This window comes from Myodes glareolus, chromosome 25 (genome assembly GCF_982192425.1).
Source record: "Myodes glareolus chromosome 25, mMyoGla1.1, whole genome shotgun sequence".
In the NCBI taxonomy this organism is placed as follows: Eukaryota; Metazoa; Chordata; class Mammalia; order Rodentia; family Cricetidae; genus Myodes; species Myodes glareolus.
The window spans coordinates 9,568,268-9,574,674 of NC_142050.1; the positions used below are offsets into that span (position 1 = coordinate 9,568,268).

General features: G+C 41.9%; 1 pseudogene; it reads left to right on the forward strand.

The window, feature by feature from the left end:
- Positions 1 to 3,847: 3,847 nt before the first annotated feature.
- Positions 3,848 to 5,256, forward strand: LOC148117824 (ankyrin repeat and LEM domain-containing protein 2 pseudogene; annotated as a pseudogene).
- Positions 5,257 to 6,407: the final 1,151 nt, after the last annotated feature.

The window sequence follows — 6,407 nt, forward strand, 5'->3', positions numbered from 1 at the left end:
CTTTACCACTTGCCTTCTTTCTCCTTGCAAACTTTTACTCCATTAGTTCATCTGTGACCCGCTCGTAATTATGTATTCATCCTTGGGAATATCATATAGGCTAGATTTGTAGACACAAGACTACTGCTATGAGGAGAATTTACAAACACTGCAACATGCATAACAAAGCAAACTGGCAATGAACAAAACAAACAAAGGCTAGAAGATGTTTTATTATTAACTTCCTTTCCAATTCTAATGATTTGGATTTGAAACGAAGACCCAGAGAGTGGGAGGAAAGAAGCAGCTCACACACACACAGGCACGCGTGTGTGCACGCACGTACACACACACACACACACACACACACACACACATAGAGACAATAAGTGCTTTCCAAGAGATAAATAAATATTTACAAAAAAATTTAAGAGAATCCAGAAGGTCACGCAAGTCAGAAGAACCGGTAAGTGGCTCACCTGCCCCCTGAACTCTCTCACTCCCTGAGAACCCACCCATGTCCTCAGCTAAAATCCCAAAGGCACAACTCACTGCCAGCTCTTCCTGCCCCAACACACCTCCACAATCATGTCCTCACTCTCATTTTGGGCAGATGTCCCTTGCACAGGTACAGGCCATGTCACTCAGAAGAACAGGCACAGGAAATACCAGCAGGAAGAATAGACAATGAACTCAGTAGTGACCCACTGGTGGGTCAGAGTCCACACCAGCATCCTGAACTCCAGATAGATGACTCACCCACATATGGACCTTCTCCACTCTCTCACTGCTCCCCACAACAGGACACTGTCCTCGATCTCCATTCTTTTCCATCTCACCTTGCCCCACCCTACCTCCACCCCTCACACCCACCCTGATTCACACAGAGACATTTTTCTTGTCCAGAGTTCACACCTACTGGCATAACTACAGGCCACAAAAATAAAAAGACCAAAGAAGAAACAGAAACAAAGGAACAAAATACCCATCCAACAAAGACAAACTCAGAACTGTAATTATCCCAAACCCAGACACCTAGACACCAGTGTGAGAAGATAATCAAAAACAGCCAGGGTAATAATTCACCCCCAAATCTCAGGTATTCTACTACAATAATTCTTGAATATTCCACACAACTAAAGCACAAGAATATGACCTTTAAGATCAAATTTATGAAAATAATTGAGCTCTTTAGATGAGAATAAAATCCTTAAAGAAATAGAAGGAAAAAAGAATATACTCGAATGAAAACCAATAAAATTGAAAAGAATGAATAAAACTTTTCAAGACCTTAAAAAATAGAATCAATAAAGAAAACAGAAACTTAGGAAATTCTGGAAATGGAAAATCTAGGTAAGAAAACAGGAATTTTTAAACATTAACAACAGAATACAAGATGGAAGAAGAAATCACAGATGTTGAAGATATGATAGAAGTCACTGGTGAAAGAAAATGTTAAATCTAAAATATTTCTCACACAAAACATCCAAGAAACCTGGGATACCATGAAAAGACCAAATCTAAGAGTGATAGGAATAGAAGGAGAATCCCAGTTCAAAGACCCAGAAAATATTTTTAAAAGATCACAGAAGAAAATTTTTCTAACCTAAAGAAAGATATGCCTATAAAATCATACAGAACACCAAATAATAAGGGCCAGAAAAGAAAGTCTTTTTGTTACATGCCAAATAATAATCAAAACACTAAACATACAGAACAATGAAAGAATATTAAAAGTTGCAACGCAACATATAAAGGTGGACCTATTATAATTACATCCTACTTCTCAATGGAGACTTAGAAACCAGAAAGGTCTGCACAGATATCCTGTAAACTCTAAAAGACCATGGATGCCATCCCAGACTACTATTCCCAGCAAAAATTTCAATCACCATAGATGGAAAAAAATAATACATTCCATGACAAAGTAAAATTTACACAATAACAAATTCACAAATAAAATTCTACAAAATGTACTAGAAGAGAAAATCAAACCCAAAGAAGTAAAGCACACCTACTACCCATAAAAATAGAGGCAATAAATAATCTCACACCAACAAACATAAAGAACACTACTACCAATAGCAATAACAAAAATAAAATAACAACAATTAGCTAGCATTTGTAATTAATATCCCTCAATTCTAATGGACTCAAATTCTCCATAATAAAACATATGCTAACAGAATGGATGTGAAAACAGAATTTTGCATGCAAATGGATGGAAATAGAAAACGCTTTACTGAGTGAGGTAAGCCAGACCCAAAAAGAGGAATATGGTATGTATTCACTCATAAGTGGATTCTAACCATAATTAAAGGTCTTTGAGCCTATTATTCGTGATCCTAGAGAAGCTAAATAAGAAGGTGAACCTGATGAAAATCATGTAGCTATCCTCCTGGAGATCGGAAATAGACAAGAGTCCCAGGTAACCTCGGGTGCATAGCGGGGGGGGGGGGGGGTGTTGAAAGGGGAGAGGGTTAGAGAGAAGGGAGTAGGGGAGGAATGGGGAAAACTCGGTGGACTGGGATGGGGGGGAGGGAGGAAGGATGGATATGGGAGCAGGGAAGAATATATTTCAACTAAGGGAGTCATTTTAGGGTTTACAGGAGACTTGATTATAAATAGGATCCCAGGTCCAAGGAGAGATCCCCAGATTGTTCTCTGGACAGAGGAGAGGGTGCCTGAACCGCCTTGGCCCATAACCACACTGATGAATATTTTGCTTATCACCATAGAACCTTCATCTGACAATGGATGGAGATAGAGATAGAGATCCACATTGGAACACTGGACTTAACTCCCTAGGTCCAAACGAGAAGCAGAAGGAAAGAGAACGTGAGCAAAGAAGGCAAGACCAGAGGGAACCTTCATCCAATGATGGATGGCGATACAGACGGAGACCCACATTGGAGCACCAGACTGAGCCCCCCAAGGTCCAAATGAGGAGCAGAAGGAGAAAGAAAATGAAAAAGAAAATCAGGACTGCGAGGGATGTGATCACCCACTGATGCAAGGGGATGGATCTAATGAGAGTTTACCAAGGCCAGTTGGACTGGGACTGAACGAGGACGTGATCCAACCAGATTCTCTGAATGTGGCCGGATTCTCTGAATGTGGCTGGCCCGGAGTCTTTCTGAAAAGCCATTGACAATGACACTGGGACTTGTTTCCTCTGCATATACTGGATTTTGCGGATCCAGTCTGTCTGGACACTAACCTTCCTGGACCTGGAGGGAGTGGGGAGGAACTTGAACTTCCCACAGGGCAGGAAACCCTGACTGCTCTTAGGGATGGAGAGGGAGGAGGAGAGGGAGTGGGGGGAGTGGGAGGGTGTTGGGAGAAGGGGCAGAAATGGAAACTTTTGTAATTTAATAAAATTACTTTCAAAAAAAATGATATGCTTAACCTAAATAGAAAACAAAGTGGGGATTAGCCTTGAATGAATTGTCACAGGAGATAACTTGTTGGGCAGGACACTAATAATACAGGCAATAAGATAAACAATTAATAAATGGAACCTCATGAAACTTAAAGGGTTCTTTAAGGCAAAAGAACAAAATGGAAACTTACAGAAAGAGAAAGATTTTCCCCAACTCCACATCTGACAGAGGGCTAATATTCAAAATATGATGATCTCTCAAGAAAATACATATAATGGAATCAAATAACTCAAATAAAAATGGGGTACAGATATAAACAGAAATTTCTCAACAGAGGAATCTTAAGTGACTGAGAAACACTGAAAGAAATGTTCAACATCTTTAGCTAAAAGGGAAATCTAAATGAAAAGTACTTAGAGATTTCATCTTATATCTCTCAAAATAGCCAAGATCAAAATCACAAGTGACAGCTGACCCTGGAGAGGATGCAGAGCAAGGGGAAAACTAAAGAATGAGCAAAAAGTCATAAAAACCCTGTACACAGGACCTCACTGACAAGCTTCAGAAAGCTATTGAGAAAGGGGACAAGCACACCTTTTCAGACCTTATCTGGAAAAATCTCCAATATCTAGTTGTTTCTGAGGACAACCCAAATATTGTACAAGAGGTTGTAGGTACAAATTCATGCATGTTACTGACGAAGAGAATCAGGCTTCTGAGTGCTAAATGATGCTAGAGTCTCTTGAGAACCCTGAGTTTATGTGTCTCATGCACCCAGATGATAACATGGACATGCTGCAGAAGTGCACCCTCTACATTGTTGGCCATTCTCTGAGTACTCCTGAAAAAGTGGGATGTGATACACCATAGCATTTTCCTTGTAAATTTGGTAATGTGGATGTAGTCATTGTGACTTCTTCACACTCTTTGAGAAAAATCCAAAGAATACATATGGTAGAACACCTGAAGACCTGAAGACATAATTTGTGAAAGAAATAAAAACAAATCTGTAGAACAGAAAGGAAGGATTAGAGAATGTTAAATGGATCACTACTATGGGAAACTTCTGAGAGCAGAAGACACTTATTCTCCTGTCACTGGAGATCTGTGGTCCTCAGAGAAGAGAGTTGAAGTCTCTAATGCTGACCAATTTAGAAATAGCCCCAAAGATCCTGTGATCACACTGAGAGCTTTCATAGGGCCTCCGAGTTCATCCAAGGCAGAGGATTTCTAAAAGCTCTGGAAAAATCCACATAAACAAAGCAGGCTTCTTCCACAACATCACAAAATCTGACCAAAACAAAGCATTGAGAGAGTGGGAAAGGAACTAGCTCATGAGCTGGGGTATCCCTGCATAGAACACTGAGAATTTCTGGGAGGTTTTGTTGATCTATCTTCCCAGGAAGGCTTTCAAAGACTAGAAGAATACCTTACCCAGCAGCTAATTATCAAAATGGCTCATGAAGAAATAGGAGAAAATGAAGTCTGCCTTCAGGACAGAGTCTCAGTTTGGGGCAGTGGGAAAAAGTACAGCAATGCTATCTCCATGGGAGCATTTTTAGATGGAGATGGTGACATTAGCGTGAATGAAATTAAAAGTCAGCAAAAGGGAGCTCAAAGTCAGAGTCAGCCAACAACCAATAAATTCCAAAACTCTGAATGTGAATCCCTTTCTTGGGGTAGGTGCAACATGTAGAAGCCTCAGTTGGACTTGCTCCCATAACAACAGAAGTGGGCATTGTCGTCCTCTAAACCACAGAACAACAGGTAGAAAGGGACTAGAGGCCACAGTGGGGAAGAGGCCCTTCCACTTCCTGTTTCTATTTTGACTCTAAATTTTGATAAACTGATATATCAGAGTCTAGAAAACGCCTTCTTTTTTTTAATTAATTAATTTGTTTGTTTATAAAAATTTTCACTTCCTCCCCTCCTCCTCATACCCTCCCATTCTCCCCACTTCCTCTCCTCCCTCCCCCCCCCCACTCCCTATCCTCCTCCCTCTCCAGTCCAAAGAGCAGTCAGGGTTTCCTGCCCTATGGGAAGTTCAAGTTCCTCCCCCTTCCCTCCAGGTCTAGGAAGGTGAGCATCCAAACAGACTAGGATCCCAAACAGCCAGTACATGCAGACAAAACAAGACCCAGTGTCATTGTAAATGGCTTCTCAGTCAGCCCCCATGTCAGCCACATTCAGAGAATCCAGTTTGATCACATGCTCGTTCAGTCCCAGTCCAGCTGGCCTTGGTGAGCTCTCATTCCATCAGTCCTCATGTATCAGTGGGTGAACGCACGCCTCGCGGTCCTGATTTCCTTTTTCATGTTCTCCCTCCTTCTGCTCCTCACTTGGACTTTGGGGGGCTCAGTCCAGCGCTCCAATGTGGGTCTCCGTCTCTATCGCCATCCATCGGTCGGATGAAGGTTCCCTCTGGTCCTGCCTATCTTGCTCACGTTTTCCCTCCATCTGCTTCTCATTTGGATCTAGGGAGTTAAGTTCAGTGTTCCAATATGTGTCTCTGTCTCTATCTCCATCCATCGCCAGATGAAGGTTCTATGGTGATATGCAAAATATTCATCAGTGTGGTTATGGGACAAGGCCAGTTCAGGTACCCTCTCCTCTGCTGCCCAGGGAACAATTTGGGGACCTCTCCTTGGGCCTGAGAACCTCTCCAGAAACAAGTCTCTTGCCAACCTTAAAATGGCTCCCTTAGTTGAGAAATATACTTGCCTGCTCTCATATTCATCCTTCCTCCCCCCATCTCATTCCCCCACGCCATCCCCAATCCTCCCCCTCTCCCTTCTCTCTAACCATCTCCCCTTACTTCCACCTCCCCCAAACAAACCCCCGCCCCCGTGCACCCAAGTTTGCCTTGCAATCTTGACTACTTCCAATATCCAGGAGGATAACTATATGATTTTCTTCAGGTTCACCTTCTTATTTAGCTTCTCTAGGATCACGAATTATAGGCTCAAAGACCTTTAACTATGGCTAGAATCCACTTATGAGTGAGTACATACCATATTCCTCTTTTTGGGTCTGGGTTACCTCACT